This window comes from Ranitomeya variabilis, chromosome 5, assembly GCF_051348905.1.
Source record: "Ranitomeya variabilis isolate aRanVar5 chromosome 5, aRanVar5.hap1, whole genome shotgun sequence".
Classification (NCBI taxonomy): Eukaryota; Metazoa; Chordata; class Amphibia; order Anura; family Dendrobatidae; genus Ranitomeya; species Ranitomeya variabilis.
Genome location: NC_135236.1, coordinates 396170743 through 396192451, shown reverse-complemented (window position 1 = coordinate 396192451; position 21709 = coordinate 396170743). Strand labels below are relative to the sequence as shown.

Below are 21709 nucleotides of genomic sequence, written 5' to 3'. Positions count from 1 at the left end.
TGCTCAGTAAACGATTGGTTAATTAGTGTGTGTGTGTGTATAAAAGGAAACCCAGCACCCCATACCTTCACTTGAACTGCAACTTGAGCTCTGACAACATGCCAAAAGTCCACCCTGCAACCAAAGCCTGGCTTATCAAGAGGCTGAAGACTAGATCCACTGCAGAGGTGGCTGGCACCTTTAATGTGTCTCAGCGTCAAGTACAAAGAATTAAAAAAAGATTTGAAGAGACTGGAGATGTGTTTGACAAGCCCAGGTCCGGCAGACCCCGCAAGACAACTGCTCAGGAGGAACGTTTGTTGGTTAGAAGATCCTAAGCAAGCCCCTCTTCCACTGCAGCAGAGCTCCAACAGGCCTGGTCACCTCAAGTCCCTGTGTCAACTAGAACAGTTTGTAGGATTCTGTCTCGAAATGGGCTCCATGGTCGAATCAGTGCCCCGAAGCCAGCACTAAACAAAAGGCAAATAAAAAAACGTGTGGCATTTGCAAAGTCCCACAACCCACTAAACAGATGGATGCTGGAAAAGTGGCAGAAGGTGGATTTCCCTGATGAATCTTCAGTAGAATTACACCACAGCCGCCGCAAATACTGCAGGAAACCTACTGGAGCCCGTATGGATCCAAAATACACCCAGAAAACAGTTAAATTTGGTGGTGGAAAGATCATGGTCTGGGGTTACATTCAGTATTGGGGGTGTGCAAAACATTTGCAAGGTGGAAGGCAATATCAATAGCCTAAAATACCAAGAAGTATTAGCTACCTCTTATATTCTAAATCATAAAAGGGGTCAAATTTTGCAGCAGGATGGTGCTCCATCTCATACATCAATCTCTACAACAAAGATCCTCCAGGCAAAAAAGATCAAGGTGCTCCAGGACTGGCCAGCTCAGTCACCAGACATGAACATCATTGAGCATGTTTGGGGTAGGATTAAAGAGGAAGCTTGGAAGACAAAACCAAAGAATCTAGATGAACTCTGGGAGGCATGTAAGACTGCATTCTTTGCTATTCCTGATGACTTCATTAATAAATTGTATGAATCATTGTTGAACCGCATGGATGCAGTCCTTCAAGCTCATGGAAGTCACACAAAACACTAAATATGACTCTAGTAGCACCACAACTTCATTCACCAATGTTATGCAACATATATTTGTATTTTAAGTTAATTATTTGTTTGAATACCACATTACTTTCTGTGGGCGGCAAAACTTTTGTCTTGCCAAAATTGACCATTCTGTCTCCATTAACTGATCAATATTTCTGCATTGATGTCAATTTATTTTCTTAACCTAAACCACATTTCGGAGGGTTTCAGCTTTCACAAGTATAATTTATACAACCAATGGATGAATTTAACGTCAGGTTATAAGCTTTTATTTACATAACATGGATAAGCGACATAACTTCTGTCAGGGAGTGAATGGACATGTCAATCTATCCAGACCAATTGTCAGCAAAAAAAAAAAAAAAGTTTGAATGTTCGGATAGTCAGTACCATATCCAGATAGCACTCAGATACCATGCAAGTCATCCAAGAGCTTTCTGCATTTTACTGTTTAATGTTTAGAAGCTTGAAAACTTAATTTTCTGCATAAGGGAAAAATGGACATTAGTTGAAAATTTGAGCCAGTAGGAAAAAGTCAATTTTTTCTTGTAAACAACACCAACCCCCCAAAAAAAACAAACTTCTGCATGATTTTACAGTCCCTATGATGCAGCAACATCTAGGTAGTTGGGCATTTGTCAGGGGTCTAAAACCCCCTAAAGCTGCCTGTACTGCATGTGGCACGGCCTACAGGATTTCCTGGCAGTTTATTACTCGGGCCTTATTTACACGTCAGTGTTTTAAATGAGTACATGAAAAAATGGTACCGGTGTCATCCATGTGTCAGTTTTTATCGTGAGTCATCTGTGTTTTTTATAGATGGAAAAATGACAAAGCTTCTCCTATACCTTGCAATGTTAAACATGGATGGCAAACGGAAGTGCTGAACGTGTTTTTCATGGACTCATAGGCTTAAATTAGCACTTTTCATCCATGCTGCTGGAAAAAAAGGACGTTTGCGTATGTTTTGCATGAACACACATTCTGTGAAAAACACTGAAATGTGAACAGCACCATAGATTAAACTGGGTATGTGTTGTATCCACGAAAAAAAAAGTATATAACAAGTATGTGCAACACAGACATGTGAATGAGGCTTAATAGGCAATGACGTTTCAGTACACTGAATATCCCAATGCATTAGGTTGGGGCTACACTACGACAGAGGCTATGCCGCTGCAGCATAGTGCAAATGAACGGTGATGCATTGTGTCTTGTAAGATACCGAAACCACCCCAAGCAAGGTGTAAGGAATCTGTTTCCGACTTGCTTGTCGGGGCACTTTGCGGGTTGCAATGCTGCCTGATTCGTCAGTTTTGCGGCCAAAGTCATGGTGTAGCCCCAGCCTCATGTAACTGCAGTGTGAGGTCCCCAAGGCGCACAGAGAAGAAAAACACTCAAAGTTTATTGGAAAGAAAAAAGTGTTTACAGTAAAAAATTAAAAAAAACTTTTCAAAAAGAAGTTTTATTCTGCAAAGTGTTACAAACTATACACATAGTATTTGTTGAAGAAGTAGTCCCATTATTACTATAGGTGTACAGCAATAATTTATGCGTAGCCGAAAATAATTTTATTGAAATAAGAAGCCGACATAAGGCTGCCTCAGCGGGATAGTGAGGACGCTTCAGCAGGAAAATGTGGCCGCCTCGGCGGGATAGGGAGCCTGCCTCGGCGGGAGAATAAGACCGACTCAGTGGGAAAATGTGGCTGCCTCAGTGGGAGAGTAAAACCGCCTCAGTGGGAAAATGTGACAACCTCGGAGGGAGAGTGAGACCGCCTCCAAGGGAGAGTAAGGGTATGTTTCCACGGTAAGTAAACGCTGCTTGTTTGACGCTGCAGCGTCAAACAAGCAGCGTCCAGATGTTCCAGCATAGTGGAGGGGATTTTATGAAATCCCGTCTCCACTATGCGTGGAAACCCGCACGCGGCGGCCCTGCGACTCCGGACATGCTGCGCGTCTTTTCAGATCGCAGCATGTCCGTACACCTTGCGGGGACGCAGCGTCCCCGCAAGGCATATCACAGGGCCCTATGGGAGCGAGCGATCATCCCGGATGTGAAGAGTTAACACATCCGGCATGATCGCGTCCCAGAAAGGGGGCGGGGCTTAGCGCCGAGCGGCGATACCGCCGCCCCTCCGGACCGTGGAGCCATACCCTAAGACTGCCTCATCGGGAAAATATGGCCACCTCGGCGGGAGCGTAAGACCGCCTCAGCAGGAAAATGTGGCCACCTCGGCGGGAGAGTAAGACCGCCTCAGCAGGAAAATGTGGCCACCTCGGCAGGAGAGTAAGACTGTCTCAGCAGGAAAATGTGGCCACCTCGGCGGGAGAGTAAGACCGCCTCAGCAGGAAAATGTGGCCACCTCGGCGGGTAAGACCGCCTCAGCAGGAAAATGTGGCCACCTCGGCAGGAGAGTGAGACCGCCTCCATGGGAGAGTAAGACTGCCTCAACTGGAAAATGTGTCCACCTCGGCGGGAGAATAAGACCGCCTCAGCAGGAAAATGTGGCCACCTCGGCGGGAGAGTAAGACCGCCTCAGCAGGAAAATGTGGCCACCTCGGCAGGAGAGAAAGACCGCCTCAGCAGGAAAATGTGGCCACCTCGGCGGGTAAGACCGCCTCAGCAGGAAAATGTGGCCACCTCGGCAGGAGTGAGACCGCCTCCATGGGAGAGTAAGACCGCCTCAGCAGGAAAATGTGGCCACCTCGGCGGAAGAGTAAGACCGCCTCAGCAGGAAAATGTGGCCACCTCGGCGGGTAAGACTGTCTCAGCAGGAAAATGTGGCCACCTCGGCGGGAGAGTAAGACCGCCTCAGCAGGAAAATGTGGCCACCTCGGCGGGAGAGTAAGACCGCCTCAGCAGGAAAATGTGGCCACCTCGGCGGGAGAGTAAGACCGCCTCAGCAGGAAAATGTGGCCACCTCGGCGGGAGAGTAAGACCGCCTCAGCAGGAAAATGTGGCCACCTCGGCGGGAGAGCAAGACCGCCTCAGCAGGAAAATGTGGCCGCCTCAGCGGGAGAGTAAGACCACCTCGGCGGAAGAATAAGACTGCCTCAGCAGGAAAATGTGTCCGCCACGGCAGGAGAGTAACAAAGTTTCGGCTCTTGGGATATGGTGCCATAATAAACTCTGTGGGGACATAAGTCTACGTTCACATTTGCGGTCTGCGCCGCAGCGTCGGGTGCCGCAGCGTCGCCGCATGCGTCATGCGCCCCTATATTTAACATGGGGGCGCATGGACATGCGTAGCACTTGCGTTTTGCGCTGCATGTGTCCCTGCGGCGCCCGCGTCCGGGCGCAGAGGACGCAGCAAGTTGCATTTTTGCTGCGTCCAAAATCAATGAAAAAAAGGACGCATGCGGCGCAAAACGCAGCGTTGTGCATGCGTTTTGCTGCGTTTGTTTGCGTTGTGGCACCGACGCTGCGGCGCACAACGCAAATGTGAACGTAGCCTAAGTCTGGTGTTCTGTACACCGTGCGTCACACGTCACAGACACTTTGAGGTAAATGCCTGATGAAGTCTGAATGCCATATACAGTCACACAAGAGCTGCAGTCTCTGCACATTACACTGGGTAACCTGCTGCCATGTCTGTACACCGTGCAGTGAGGCACGGCGCCGGCACACTGAGGAGGCAGGCTCTACCCTGTGTGTGCTCAGTCCGCCGGCAATGTGTACTGCATGTCACTGTGCACTCGCGCCATGAGCAGCTGCAGGCAGCGATGTGACATTACCTGCCAGTCTTCCTGTTTCCCGGGGACAGGCTCACACCATGTGCACACAGGGTGGGAACTGCACGGAAATCCGTGCGCTGTCACTACAGGGGGTGGAGCCTAACGGAACAGCCGGACGGAAGCGTTCTGCGGGCACGGCACTCACCCCGGTGTTCTGGTGTCTGTCTGCGAGCAGTGTAGTGTTGGGGCATTGGTTGCATTCACACAACCTGCAGCTTTGTGTAACGCGTGCGGCTCCTGGAGCCTCTGCTAGCACTGCTTATTACACCCATATAGAGTATCATTTTCTATGGAGGGATTGCAGGCACCGAGCTACCGCAGGCTCCGCTCTGCACCCCTATACTATGCCGCCTTTATACTATGCCCTTTGTACTCTGCCTATAGTATGCTGCCACTATACTATGCCGCCCCTATAGTATGCTGCCACTATATTATGCCGCCCCTATAGTATGCTGCCACTATATTATGCCGCCCCTATAGTATGCTGCCACTATACTATGCCGCCCCTATAGTATGCTGCCACTATATTATGCCGCCCCTATAGTATGCTGCCACTATATTATGCCGCCCCTATAGTATGCTGCCGCTATACTATGCCGCCCCTATAGTATGCTGCCACTATACTATGTCGCCTCTATACTATGCCACGGTGGCATTGCCACCCCTATACTATGCCGCCCCTATAGTATGCTGCCACTATACTGTGCCGCCTGTATAGTATGCTCCCACTATACTATGCCGCCCCTATAGTATGCTGCCACTATGCCGCCCCTATACTATGCCACCACTATAATATGCTGCCCCTATACTGTGCCGCCCCAATAGTATGCTGCCCCTATACTGTGCCGCCACTATACTGTGCTGCCACTATACTATGCCGCCACTATACTATACCCTCTGTACTATGCCAACCCTATACTATGCCCTCTACTATGCTGCCCCTGTACTATGGTGCCACTTTACTATGCGCCACAGTACTATACCGCTTCTGTATTATGTCGCCTCTGTATTATGCCCCAATATACTATGCCGCCACAATACTATGCCGCCACAGTACTGTTCTGCCCCTATACTATGCCGCCTCTATATTATACAGCCAATATACTATGCCGCCACTATACTATACCACCCCTATATTATTCCATCCCTATACTATGCCGCCTCTATATTAAGCCACCAATATACTATGCCGCCAATATACTATATCGCCACTATATTGTCGCCACTTTACTATGCTGCCAATATACTATGCCGCTTCTATATTATACCACCAATATACTATGCCACCACTATGGTATGCCGCCGCTATACTATGCTGCCAATATACTATGCCGCCTCTATATTACACCACCAATATACCATGCCACCACTATGCTATGCCACCCCTATACTATGCCGCCCCTATAGTATGCTGCCACCATACTGTGCCTCCCCTATAGTATGCTGCCACTATACTATGCCGCCCCTATAGCATGCTGCCACTATACTATGCCGCCCCTATAGAATGCTGCCACTATACTATGCAGCCACTATACTGTGCTGCCTCTATACTATGCCGCCTCTATACTATGTCGCCACTATACTGTGCCGCCCCTATAGGGTGCTGCCCCTATAGTATGCTGCCCCTATACTATGCCACCACTATACTATGCTGCCACTATACTGTGCTGCCACTATACTATGCCGCCATTATACTATGCCCTCTGTACTATGCCAACCCTATACTATGCCCTCTGTACTATGCCGCCCCTATACTATGCCACCCCTATACTATGCCGCCCCTGTACTATGCTGCCACTATACTATGCCGCCACAGTACTGTTCTGCCCCTATACTATGCCGCCTCTATACTATGCAGCCAATATACTATGCCGCCACTATACTATACCGCCCCTATATTATTCCATCCCTATACTATGCCGCCACGTTATGCCGCTCCTATAGTATGCTGCCGCTATACTATGCCGCCCCTATAGTATGCTGCCACTATACTATGTCGCCTCTATACTATGCCACGGTGGCATTGCCACCCCTATACTATGCCGCCCCTATAGTATGCTGCCACTATACTGTGCCGCCCGTATAGTATGCTCCCACTATACTATGCCGCCCCTATAGTATGCTGCCACTATGCCGCCCCTATACTATGCCACCACTATAATATGCTGCCCCTATACTGTGCCGCCCCAATAGTATGCTGCCCCTATACTGTGCCGCCACTATACTGTGCTGCCACTATACTATGCCGCCACTATACTATACCCTCTGTACTATGCCAACCCTATACTATGCCCTCTACTATGCTGCCCCTGTACTATGGTGCCACTTTACTATGCGCCACAGTACTATACCGCTTCTGTATTATGTCGCCTCTGTATTATGCCCCCAATATACTATGCCGCCACAATACTATGCCGCCACAGTACTGTTCTGCCCCTATACTATGCCGCCTCTATATTATACAGCCAATATACTATGCCGCCACTATACTATACCACCCCTATATTATTCCATCCCTATACTATGCCGCCTCTATATTAAGCCACCAATATACTATATCGCCACTATATTGTTGCCACTTTACTATGCTGCCAATATACTATGCCGCTTCTATATTATACCACCAATATACTATGCCACCACTATGGTATGCCACCGCTATACTATGCTGCCAATATACTATGCCGCCTCTATATTACACCACCAATATACCATGCCACCACTATGCTATGCTACCCCTATACTATGCCGCCCCTATAGTATGCTGCCACCATACTGTGCCTCCCCTATAGTATGCTGCCACTATACTATGCCGCCCCTATAGCATGCTGCCACTATACTATGCCGCCCCTATAGAATGCTGCCACTATACTATGCAGCCACTATACTGTGCTGCCTCTATACTATGCCGCCTCTATACTATGTCGCCACTATACTGTGCCGCCCCTATAGTGTGCTGCCCCTATAGTATGCTGCCCCTATACTATGCCACCACTATACTATGCTGCCACTATACTGTGCTGCCACTATACTATGCCGCCATTATACTATGCCACCAATATACTATATCGCCACTATAATGTCGCCACTATACTACGCTGCCAATATACTATGCCGCCTCTATATTATACCACCAATATACTAAGCCGCCGCTATACTATGCTGCCAATATACTATGCCGCCTCTATATTATACCACCAATATACCATGCCACCACAATGCTATGCCACCGCTATACTATGCGGCCTCTATATTATGCCGCCTCTATACTGTCGCCTTTGTTCTGCTCTGACAAGCGGAGAATTTATAGTAATTAAGTTAGTCCTATGTGATTACAGTGTCATGTCCTCTGCACAGCTTAACCACTTCCCGACCTGGTGATGTTCTGTTTTTGCACTTTAGTTTTCACCTCCCCTTCTTTCAAGACCCTCTGGGCTTCTGCAGACGTCCGTGTACCTTAGTTCGAGCACGGGTTGCAATGCACAGCCTGTCTGTGAGCCAAATGCCTTTGAGGCTGTTGAGTGTGGATCAGGAGACCTGCAGACAGTGGCAACCAAAATTTTGGACCTGGGCCAAATGTCCCCTCCACCCCACTGGTTGGTCACGTGCATGGGCCCTTTAAGGCAGACCTGGGCCACATCCAGCCTTCTGGCTGTACCAATTCGGACCACGGACCGAGACAGCCGAGAGGCTGGAAAACATAGGCCCACAGGTCGCCATGCGCTGTCTCCGCTGTTTCCATTTGCGCCACTTCCTCTATCAAACAGCGTGTGAAATAGCGGACCCGATGACGTCATTTCATCATGTCAGCGCACGTGAGGTAGGGTGTGTGGGGCTCATACAATATATAGGGAGGCTGTGTGGGGCTCATGCAATATATAGAGAGGCTGTGTGGGGCTCATGTAGTGTATAGGGAGGCTGTGTGGGGCTCATGTAGTGTATAGGGAGGCTGTGTGGGACTCATACAGTATTAAGGTAGGCTGTGTGGTACTCATGCTGTATATGGGGAGTCTCTGTGTGGTTCCTGCTGTATATAGGTAGGCTGTCTGGGGCTCATGCTGGATATGGAGAGGCTCTTTGGGGATCATGCTGTACATTGGGAGACTGGAGCTCATGCTGTATATAGAGAGGCTTTGTGGGCCTAATGTATATAGAGAGGCTGTGTTGGGTTCATGCTATACATGGGGAGGCTCTGTGGTGCTCATGTTGTATATGGGGAGGCTCATGCTGTATACTGGAAGGCTCTGTAGGGCTCATGCTGTATATGGGGAGGCTGTGTAGGGCTCATGCTGTATATAGGGAAGTTGTGTGGGGCTCATGCAGTGTATATGGGGAGGCAGTGTGGGGCTCATGCTTTATAAGGGGAGGCAGTGTGGGGCTCATGCTGTATAAGGTGAGGCTGTGTGGGGCTCATGCTGTATAAGGTGAGGCTGTGTGGGGCTCATGCTGTATAAGGGGTGGCTGTGTGGGGCTCATGCTGTATATGGGGAGGCTGTTTGGGGCTCATACTGTATGTGGGGAGGCTCTGTGAGGCTCATGCTGTATATGGGGAGTCTGGGGCTCATACTGTATATAGGGGGCTGTGTGAGCCTCATGCTCTATATGGGGAGGCTGTGTGGGGCTCATGCTGTATATGGGGAGGCTGTGTGGGGCTCGTGCCATATGTAGGGAGGCTGTGTGAGGCTCATGCCTTATATAGAGAGGCTGTGTGGGGCTCATGCCGTATATGAGGAGGCTGTGTGGGGCTCATGCCGTATATGAGGAGGCTGTGTGGGGCTCATGCCGTATATGGGGAGGCTCTGTGGGGCTCAAGCTGTATATAGAGATGCTGTGTCGTACTCATGCTGTATATTGGGGGCCTCTGTGGGGCTCATGCTGTGTATGAGGAGGCTCCGTGGGGCTCATGCTGTATATGGTGGAGGCTCATGCTCTGTATGGGGAGGCTGTGTGGGGCTCATGCTGTATATGGGGAGGCTGTGTGTGGGCTCTTACAGTATATATAGGGGCTCTGTGGGGCTCATGCTATATATGGGGAGGCTATTTGGGGCTCATACTGTATATAGAGATGCTGTGTGGGGCTCTTGATGTAAATAGAGTGGCTGTGGGGCTCATGCTGTATATGGGGAGGCTGTTTGGAGCTCATACTGTATATAGAGAGGCTGTGTGGGGCCATGATGTATATAGAGTAGCTGTGTTTGGCTCATGCTGTATATGGGGAGGCCCTGTGGTGCTCATGTTGTATATGGGGAGTGTGTGTGGGGCTCATGTTGTGTATGGGAAGGCTGTGTAGGGCTCATGCCGTATATGGGGAGGCTGTGTGGGGCTCATGCCGTATATGGGGAGGCTGTGTGGGGCTCATGCCGTATATGGGGAGGCTGTGTGGGGCTCAAGCTGTATATAGAGATGCTGTGTAGTGCTCATGCTGTATATTGGGGGCCTCTGTGGGGCTCATGCTGTGTATGAGGAGGCTCTGTGGGGCTCATGCTGTATATGGTGGAGGCTCATGCTCTATATGGGGAGGCTGTGTGGGGCTCATATGCTGTATATGGGGAGGCTGTGTGGGGCTCATGCTGTATATGGGGAGGCTGTGTGTGGGCTCTTACAGTATATAAGGGGCTCTGTGGGGCTCATGATGTAAATAGAGTGGCTGTATGGGGCTCATGCTGTATATAGGGAGGCTGTTTGGAGCTCATACTGTATATAGAGAGGCTCTGTGGGGCTCATGATGTATATAGAGTGGCTGTGTTTGGCTCATGCTGTATATGGGGAGGCTGTGTGAGGCTCATGCTGTACATGGGGAGGCCCTGTGGTGCTCATGTTGTATATGGGGAGTGTGTGTGGGGCTCATGCTGTGTATGGGAAGGCTGTGTAGAACTCATGCTGTATATGCGGAGGCTGTGTAGGGCTCATGCTGTATATAGGGATATTGTGCGGGGCTCATGCAGTGTATATAGGGAGGCTGTGTGGGGCTCATGCTGTATAAGGGGAGTCTGTGTTGGGCTCATGCTGTATATGGGGAGGCTGTGTGGGGCTCATGCTGTGTTTGGGGAGGCTGTGTGGGGCTCATGCTGTATATGGTAAGGCTCTGTGAGGCTCATGCTGTATATGGGGAGGCTGTGTGGGGCTCATGCTGTATATAGAGGGGCTGTGTGAGGCTCATGCTCTATATGAGGAGGCTGTGTGGGGCTCATGCTGTATATGAAGAGGCTGTGAGGGGCTCCTGTCATATATAGGGAGGCTGTGTGGGGCTCATGCTGTATATAGGGAGGCTGTGTGAGGCTCATGCTCTATATGGGGAAGCTGTGTGGTGCAGATGCTGTATATGGGGAGGGTCTGTGGGGCTCATGTCGTATATAGGGAGGCTGTGTGGGGCTCGCCACCGATTCAACGGCTGCACCAGGGCTCGGAGGCTCCGGGGTCCCCTGCAGGGCGGCTAAGGCCGGCCTCACACTAGCGAGTTTTACGGACGTATGAGCGCATAAACTACGTCCGTAAAATTCGCATTACACACGGCCCAATGAATCTCTATGTCCCAGCTCATATCTGCCGTATATTACGCATCCGTAATATACGGTCTTGTACGGCCGTAGAAAATCGCAGCATACTGCGTTTGTCACCGTATTGCGCAAAAAAATCGCCAATGAAAGTCTATGGGGGCGAGAAAAATACGGATTCCACGCGGACCAGCAGTGTGACTTGCGAGAAATACGCAGCGGTGTTAGTGAAAAGCCGGTAATTCAAGTGCCGGCTTTTCATTTCTCCTTCCCAAACCCGACGTGATATGAGACATGGTTTACATACAGTAAACCATCTCATATCCCCTTTTTTTTTTGCATATTCCACACTACTAATCCCACGCAATTTTCTCCGCCAGAGTGGTAAAGCCAGTGACTGAGGGCAGATATTAATAGCCAGGAGAGGGTCCATGGTTATTGGCCCCCCCCTGGCTACAAACATCTGCCCCCAGCCACCCCAGAAAAGGCTCATCTGGAAGATGCGCCTATTCTGGCACTTGGCCACTCTCTTCCCACTCCCGTGTAGCGGTGGGATATGGGGTAATGAAGGGATAATGTCACCTTGCTATTGTAAGGTGACATTAAGCCAGAATAATAATGGAGAGGCGTCAATTATGACACCTATCCATTATTAATCCAATTGTATGAAAGGGTTAACAAAACACACACATTATTAAAAAGTATTTTAATGAAATAAACACACAGGTTGTTTTAATATTTTATTGCTCTCTCAATCCACCTGAAGACCCTCGCTCTGCAAAATAATAAACCAACAATATACATACCTTCTGTTGATCTGTCACGTCCCACGAAGTAAATCCATCTGAAGGGGTTAAATCATTTTACAGGCAGGAGCTGTGCTAAAGCACTCGCTCGTGCCTGTAAACCCCGGGTGCTGAAAGGAAAGCTGGGTGATTTGTACTTACATTGAGTCGCGGTGAGGCGACCTCTGCTGGATGTCCTCATGAACTGGAGCCTTAGAAAAGTTCCACGCTCGAGTTCATATGAGTTCATCCAGCAGAGGGCGCCTCACCGCCTCAATGTAAGTACAGATCACCCAGCTTTCCTTTCAGCACCCGGGGTTTACAGGCACGAGCGAGTATGTACTGTATGTAAACCATGTCTCATATCCTGTCGGGTTTGGGAAGGAGAAATGAGAAGCCGGCAATTGAATTACCGGCTTTTCACATATATTGCGCTGAATTAAATATAAATACAGAATATATATATATATGTGTCTCAATGACATATATATATATATACTGTATATATGTTTTAACGAACATTTGAGCACATAAATCCATTAGATGTCGGTTTTGCAAGCCTGCGAGAAAATATCGCAGTACGGATGCCATACGGATTACATACGGAGAATGCCATGCGCAAAATACGCTGACACACCCTGCCTACGGGTGACATACGGACCACTATTTTGGGGACTTTTCTGCGTATTACGGCCGTAAAAAAACAGACCATATTTACATACGCTGAGTGTGAGGCCGGCCTCATAATGAGGGAAATCTGGTCAGTTTATCTGGCTCCGGGGAGACCCTGGCCTGATGGCCCTCATGTGCAGCGGGCAGGGAGCAATCCCTGCAGCTCCGCTGCCTGAAAAAGAAAATGGCTGCGGAGCAGAGCTACAGGGAATGGATCCGTCCTGCTTCCTGTCTGCGCTTCCTGTCTCACACAGCAGCGGCTGAATTACATCATCATTCAGTTCCACAGCTGTGCGATACAGGAAGCTGCCAGCGATGGTGCGGCTTCAGGATACAGGTGGGCTTCAGGTGGAGGAGAGGGCAATGATGGGGGTGATGGGGCAGAAGGCAATGATTGGGTTGACAGAGAGGGCAATAATAGGGGTGGTGGGGGAGAAAGCAATGATGGGGTGGTGGAAATGGCAATAATTGAGGAGGAGGAAATTATGGAGGTGGTGAAAGGGCAATAGTGGGTGTGGTGGGGGAAGGAGGCAATTATGGTGGTGAATGGGCAATGATGGGGGTGGTGGGGAGGAGGAAATGATGGAGGCGGTGTAATGGGTAATGATGGGGGAGAAGACAATGATGATGGCAGTGGAAAGGACAATGATGGGGTGGTGGGGAGGAGGCAATGATGGAGGTGGTGGAATGGGTAATGATGGGTGTGGTGGGGAGGAGGAAATTGTCACGATACCCGGGTATTAATGCTTCAGGGGAAACTGCACCCAGCAGCAACGGAGCTGGACCAGACACTGGGTAACTAACATGAACACCAACGGGACCTTCCACATGAGACAGAGTGATCAGGTCAAGCAAAAGGACCTAAGATCATGTGACAGAGTGGGAGGCGGTCAGGGGGTGGAGCCAGATGCCGGAGAAATAGAGAAGGAACAAGCATAAAAGAATAGTGAAACAAGCAGAGGTCGTAGCCAGGAGATTACAAGATACCAACAGGGAGAGTCAGGGAATAGTCAGAAGGGAAGCCAGAAGTCAGTAATCCAGGAAAACGAATTAAGCAGGTGACAGCAAGACACAAAGCAAGCCAGCATACACTTCAGAGGTCAAGCATGCAGACTGCAGAAAACCTATAGCTGACAAGGATACCAGGTTAGGAGCGAGTATAAATAGCCCTCCCATCTTGAAAGAGACGCTAAGAACATTAACCCTAAGAGCACAGGACATTAACCTTGTTCTAACCATAACAGAAATGATGGGAGAAGAAAAATCTGACACTCCCATTCAGCATCAAAAAATAGATATTTATTCAGAAAATAAATGTCCAAACGGTTATGTAATGTTTTGGTCTTTACTCAGACCTTCTTCGGACAATATATAAACCTTTGGAGGGACCCCTTTTGTTTGTATTAAAGAGTGCTCTTTTCTCTGAGCACAGACTGCATTACTAGGGGTATAGCGCTATTACCACTGGACCCCCAAACCACTTTTAATACATGCACTGCTTTAATAAGCAACATATTCCTCATCCCCCCTAATGCAAACATATGGGGTCCCTCCAAAGGTTTATAGTTTATATATTGTCTGAAGAAGGTCTGTGTAAAGACCGAAACGTTACATATAACCTTTTGGACATTTCTTTTCTGAATAAATATCTATTTTTTGATGCTGAATGGGAGTGCCAGGTTTTTCTTGTACATATTGCTAGGATTGGTATCCTTTTTTTGTGCACCCCCATTGTGGACTACGGAGCGAGTCAATTATCGAGGAAATGATGGAGGTCATGGAATGGGTAATGATGGGGGTGGTGGGGGAAAAGACAATGATGATGGCAGTGGAAAGGACAATGATGGGGTGGTGGGGGAGGAGGAAATGATGGAGGTGGTGGAATGGGTAATGATGGGGTTGGTGGGGAGAAGACAATGATGGTGGCAGTGGAAATGTCAATGTTGGGGTGGTGGAGAGGAGGCAATGATGGAGGTAGTGGAATGGGCAATAATGGGGTGGTGGGGAGTGGGCAATAATGGGATGCGGGGGAGGAGGACAATGAGGGGTGTGGGGGATTGGGATGGGAGGAAGGGGGATTTATAATGGATTTAGGAACAGGGGGAGATGGAGGAAGATGTTATTATTGATTATTATGTCTAACACAGTCCCCTTAGTATAAAGTGTACTCACTTATGTATAGCACAGTTCCTTAATATATAGTGTACTCACTTATGTATAGCACAGTTCCTTTGTGTATAGTGTACTCACGTATTATGTATAACACCATCCTTAGTTACATAGTTTCCTCTTTTATCATGTATAACACCCTCCCTTATTACATACCATCCTCTCTAGTTATATATGGTGCCATCCCTTATTATATAGCTTCCTCTGCTGTTTTGTACAGTGCTGTCTCTTACATAGTGTATTCTTGTTAATTTTATTGTTCACAGTGCCCTCTTTTATTACATAGTCCCCTCTCTTTTTAAATATAAAATGACTGCTGATGTAGGAGCCGCTGACCAAATGACCAGTCCATCAGCTCCTCCTTTAGAAAAGAAACTTTCCCATGCTCCATCAGCCATCATTGCATTATACAGCTAACAAGACAGGAGAGTATGTAATCAAAAACAGGGCTCTATAAAACCAATATGTAAGGGACTGTGCTGTACATAACAAGAGTGGGCACTGTATAAGGGACAGCTGTATACATAATAAAGGAGACTATGCAATATAGATACATGTATGTGTGTGTGGCTATATATACACTCACCGGCCACTTTATTAGGTACACCATGCTAGTAACGGGTTGGACCCCCTTTTGCCTTCAGAACTGCCTCAATTCTTCGTGGCATAGATTCAACAAGGTGCTGGAAGCATTCCTCAGAGATTTTGGTCCATATTGACATGATGGCATCACACAGTTGCCGCAGATTTGTCGGCTGCACATCCCAAAGATGCTCCATACAAGGCAGGATGGATCCATGCTTTCATGTTGTTTACGCCAAATTCTGACCCTACCATCCGAATGTCGCAGCAGAAATCGAGACTCATCAGACCAAGCAACGTTTTTCCAATCTTCTACTGTCCAATTTCGATGAGCTTGTACAAATTGTAGCCTCAGTTTCCTGTTCTTAGCTGAAAGGAGTGGTACCCGGTGTGGTCTTCTGCTGCTGTAGCCCATCTGCCTCAAAGTTCGACGCACTGTGCGTTCAGAGATGCTCTTAGGCCTACCTTGGTTGTAACGGGTGGCGATTTGAGTCACTGTTGCCTTTCTATCAGCTCGAACCAGTCTGCCCATTCTCCTCTGACCTCTGGCATCAACAAGGCATTTCCGCCCACAGAACTGCCGCTCACTGGATTTTTTTTCTTTTTCGGACCATTCTCTGTAAACCCTAGAGATGGTTGTGCGTGAAAATCCCAGTAGATCAGCAGTTTCTGAAATACTCATACCAGCCCTTCTGGCACCAACAACCATGCCACGTTCAAAGGCACTCAAATCACCTTTCTTCCCCATACTGATGCTCGGTTTGAACTGCAGGAGATTGTCTTGACCATGTCTACATGCCTAAATGCACTGAGTTGCCGCCATGTGATTGGCTGATTAGAAATTAAGTGTTAACAAGAAGTTGGACAGGTGTACCTAATAAAGTGGCCGGTGAGTGTATATATACACTATATATATACTGTATATATATATATATATATATGTATGTATATATATATATATATATATATATATATATATATATATATATATATACAGTATGTGTGTAGCTTTGTCGCCTTAAAAGGAGGGGGACCCAGACACATTTCCTGCACAGGGGCCCCGAGCTGTCTGTGTCCGCCCCTGGCTCATGCCGTATATAGGGAGGATGTTTGAGGCTCATGCTCTATATGGGGAGGCTGTGTGGGGCTCATGCTGTTTATGGGGAGGCTGTGTGTGGGCTCTTACAGTATATAAGGGGCTGTGAGGGGGCTCATACAATTTATAGAAGGGGCTGTATTGGGATTCAAAGAGTTATAGGGAGATGTCAGCATTCTTAATTCTGCTCAATATTATGTGATAAAATTAATATTAATATAATTATGAATAGCATAATAATTATAATTAATATATTGAAATTAATATTGAGCAGAATTAATTTCAGTTTATTGGTTCGTCCCTCCACAACAGTCACGGGTCTCTCTTGTGGCCCCTTGGGATAATTAATTGCCCGCTCCTGCTCAAAGGCATACAGGTCAAACTCTGGCATGCAGGCCAGATCTGTTCCTGTAGAACAGAGGTGCGTGTGATCGACCAGTGCTCCATTCACAGGGGGCCTCAGGATCAGCGGAGTGGTCACAGTGTTTGATCCCCCGGCGATCAGGAAGTTAGCCTTTATCCTATGGCTACGGAATAACTTCCAATTTGAGAATCCCCCTTTAACCCCTGAAAGGGATTTTCTGGTTTCCGAAAATCACTGTTGTCTGTCCGCAATTTGTGTTGTTAGGAACGAACTGAGCTTTACTTACCTTAGCTAGGTCAAAGGCTGAGTTTCCGCCATTGTTCCCGGTGTCTGTTATGGTCTGCAGTGCAGCAATACAGCCAATCAGTTAGCTCAGTTGTTTGTACCGTCAATTTGGGCAGAGCCACAGAGCTCAACGATAGTCAGCGCTGCAGACAATAAGGTTATGTGCACACGTTGCAGATTTTGATGCGGATCCGCAGCGTTTTTGGACATGCGGAATAGCATCAAATCCGCAGTGTAGTGCACAAGCAATGTCAGTCAATAGGAAATTGAGAATTGTTGTGCACATGCTGCGGAAAAAAACGCACGGATTCGCAACATTTTATTTTCCTCAGCATGTCAATTCTTTTTGCAGATCTGCAGCGTTTCTACGCCTATTGACTTACACTGAGTCAGGCAGATCTGCAGCAAAACCGCAGGTTTAAAAAGATCTGCGGTTTTGCTGCGGAGTTGCGTGCGAGAAACGCTGCAGATCAGGAGGAAGAGTGTGTGGACGGAGACTGTGTGTGTCGGAGACTGTGTGGGTGGAGTATGGGCGGAGACTATGTGTGTGGGCGGAGACTGTGCGGAGATGTGCGTGCCTGTATGTGGGTGTTTGGGTGTGTCTGCGGGGGTGTGCGCCGGCTATGTGTGTGTCTGTGTGTGTGTCTGTGTGTAGGCAGGCATCGTACGATGGGACTACTAGTCCTATCCGGCTATGCCTGCTACAGTGACACCTAGCCAGATGATGGGACAGTAGTAGTCCCATCATCCGGCTACTGTGTTTGTGTAAAAAAAAAAAAAAACACATATACAGTACATACATATTATACACATATACAGTACATACTTACCAATCACCTAGTCCCCGACGCCCTCGATCACCTGTAAAAGATATAAAAATAATAAACCAACAGTATACTCCTTGGTCCGATCTAATCCATTTAATAACGAGTGTCCCCGTGAAGAGCTGTCACATCGACGGGTTCCGATGATACAATGACAGGAGGTAATCCCCCGCACTGTATCACTCTGCCGCCGTGAGTTCAGCGGAGTTCATACTGTCACTTGCAGCTCCGCTGCATGGAAAAATTGTCACGCAGCAGTGCCGTAAAGTGAGAGCAATGAACTCATTGAACCCTCAGTGATGCACTGCAGGAGCCATTGTCTCCTGTCAGTGTGTCACTGGAGGCCCTGTAGAGCAGTCACATCTCCTGATGTGACAGCTCTATAGGGGAGATCATCATGGGACAGTCGTTATTAAATGGACTACATCAGACCAGGGAGTATTTGTGTTGGTTTATTTTATTTTTTTTGCAGGAGATCGAGGGCGTCGCATGGATTGGCAGAGCAAAAAAGATGGCAAAACTGTGTAGTGTTTTATTTCATTAAAATTATTCTGGCTGTGTGTTTATTTAAACCTTTCACAACTATAGGATTAGTAATGAATATGTATCTTATGGATGCCTCTCCGTTACTAAGCTGCCTTGATGTCACCTTACAATTCAAATGTGACATCAACCCCACAAATATTACTCCATATGCCACCGCTACAGGGCAGTGGGAAGAGAGAGGCTAAGTGCTGGAATTGGTGCATCTTACAGATGCGCCATTTCTGCAGCGGCTGTGAGCTGGTGTTTGCAGCCGGGGGGGCAATATCTATGGCCCCTTCCTAGGCTTGAATATCAGCCCGCAGCTGTCTGCATAGCCTTTTCTGCCTATTAATTATAGGGGGACCCCATGTCATTTTTTGGGGGGCTTCCCTATTTTAATAGCCAGTAAAGGCTAAATATACAGCTGCAGGCTGATAGTCATAGCCTGGGAACATCTCCTTCCCAGGCTATAAACATCACCCGCCCAGTCGCTAGCTTTCCCTCTCTGGTGCAGAAAATTGCTCGGGAGCCCACGACATTTTTTTTTTCTATTTTCTTTTTAAATTAAACATTGTGTTTAAGGCCAGGATCACACTTGCGAGAAACTCGCACAAGTCTCGCACCTCAATACCCGGCACTGCCGCCGGCACTCACTCGGGACCGGAGTACGCGGCTGCATGTATTTCTATTCAGCTGAACGCTCCAGTCGGAGTGCCGGCAGCAGTGTCGGGTATTGAGGTGCGAGACTCGTGCGAGTTTCTCACAAGTGTGACCCCAGCCTAACACAGATTTTGTGCATGTGTGTCTTTATTTATCTCTCTGTACCATTTTATTACATTTATCACTAAACATCGGGCTTGGTGTCTATCTATCTATCTATAGATATATCTATCTATAGATATAGATACATTTATAGATAGATAGATACATCTATAGATAGATATATCAATAGATAGATCTATAGATAGATTTTGCACTCCTCCCATTGACCTGCAGGTAGCCGTAATCAGCTCTACTTGCCCATAAATTGTAGGCTAAAGCAAGGAATAGACATGAGTGTCCAAAATTGTAGGTTGATAGTCCAAGCGAAGGCATGTACAGTAGAGCAAGGACCCATCAGAGGGAGGTCACCTTGCCGTGGTGGATGGGCATACATGAATTGGCCAATTTATTCGCTAAAAACCTTCATTTTCATTAATTTCCGTAAGTTTAAAAAACATTTTTGAAAACATTTTTTTGAGTAGTAAAATCTAGATTATGTTTTTAATGTTTTTCTTTTTTTTCACATGATCTAAACTTATACATAGTGCTGCTGTGCTTTCTTTGTATATATAATGCAGTTTGGCAGCTTGCACATGTTCACTCTTAGGAGGTGCTGGTCAGTTTTTTTGTAAATTTTTTTGTATATAGATCTATCTATAGATCTATCTATAGATCTGTGTGTGTGAACATTATTCTTTAATGGAGTATGTAAAGGAAGAGGTTGGACAAGAAATTACATCACAATTCCTTTTTTTTTTATAAATAATAGATCTTTATTAACCATACAAAAACGCATACAAATCTGGATGAAAAAAAACCGCCTGAAAATCCACATGAAAAGCGCATCAAATCCGCGTGGATTTTTACCTGTGTATTCTGCCAAGAGATGCAGAATCTGTGGCGAAAATTCCACAGGCAAATCTGCAACGTGTGCTCATACCCTTACCAACACAAGAAGCAGTAGCAGAGGCTCCACAATGGCCTGGGGGTGGTGAGTAAACATGAGTTTGTTATTTAAAACAAACTGCAGCTGGGATACAGGGTTTTTTCAAAGCCAGAAAACCCCTTTAAAGGGAATCTGTCACCTACTTTTTTGTATATAAGCTTCGGCCCCCTCCGATGTAACCTGAAAAATAAGAAAAACAAGTTAGATTATACTCACCTGGGGGGACCGGTGTGGTCCGGTCCGACGCCTCCCATCTTCATGTGATGACGTCCTCGTTCTTGCTTCCTGTCGCGGCTCCTGCACAGGCGTACTTTATCTGCCTGCAAAGTACTGCATTGTGCAGGTGCTGGGCTTCTCTGACCTTTCCCGGTGCCTGCGCACTGCAATACTTTGCTATGCCCTCAACAGGGCAGACAAAGTACGCCTGCACATCAGCCACGACAGGAAGCAAGGAAGATGGGAGGTGCCGGACCCGGACTGCGATACCCATCGGACCGGACCGCATCGGACCGCCCCTGGGTGAGTATAATCTAACTTGTTTTTCTTATCTTTCAGGTTACTTCGGTGGCTTATCTACAGCATTACAGAATGCTGTAGATAAGCTCCTAATAGCGGTGGCCGCAGCTTATATAAGAAAAAGTAGGTGACAGATTCCCTTTAACCTCTTCACATCAGTTGACGTCCACATTTATCATTGTGGGGATGTCCATGTCTGGAGTAGGTTCAGGAGCTGAGGTCTCCACATGTGTTAGATGCCGGCTGTGTTAGGGTATGTGCACACAATGTCTTATTGGAGTCTGCCTGCAAAAGTTCAAAAATGTCAAAAAGTAGGATCATACTGCAATGTCAAAATGACTTGCTGTGCATATGTTCTGTCGTTTGTCACTTTTTTAACGGCTTCAAAAACCGTAAAGCTGCTAAAGAAGTCCCATTCTATTCTGGTGGCATTCACTTGTAAGCGCCACTATTTTATATGTTGAATGTAAAAAAAAAGAACTGCAAATAATGCCATGACACGTTGGGTAAGCCAGCGCCAGAATTTTACTGTAACGTCTTCTTACGGCTTATAACTTGTAATGGGAAACAAGGACTCAGGATTATATAGTGAGCAGCCTCACCGAAGGCTCATAGAAGATGGTAATTAAGAAACAAAGCAAGGAAGTAATCCCTAAACTCCATCTGGATGGCTTCATAAGGCCCAGAGAATGAAAACAGAACTGTCATGTTGTTGTGCCCCCTGCAACGAAGATGCAGCGCTGCTCATTGACTAAAGTGAAAACAGGCAGCTGTTGACATGGATGTTACAGGTTGCATGTTGGGGAATTCTATAATTACCATACATAACAAGGCCAAATACAG

At 47.4% G+C, this 21709-nt stretch overlaps 1 protein-coding gene across 4 annotated transcripts in view; it reads right to left on the bottom strand.

The window, feature by feature from the left end:
• The window catches only part of IMMP2L (inner mitochondrial membrane peptidase subunit 2), a 2004242-nt gene extending 1999329 nt beyond the window's left edge, over window positions 1-4913 (bottom strand). For 3 of the 4 annotated variants that reach the window (XM_077265075.1, XM_077265076.1, XM_077265077.1), the window contains exon 1: window positions 4847-4913. The gene's annotated coding sequence lies outside the window, so the exon portion shown is untranslated. The remainder of the gene's footprint in view (window positions 1-4846) is intronic. The other variant, XM_077265074.1, reaches the window with a different exon arrangement.
• Window positions 4914-21709: the final 16796 nt, after the last annotated feature.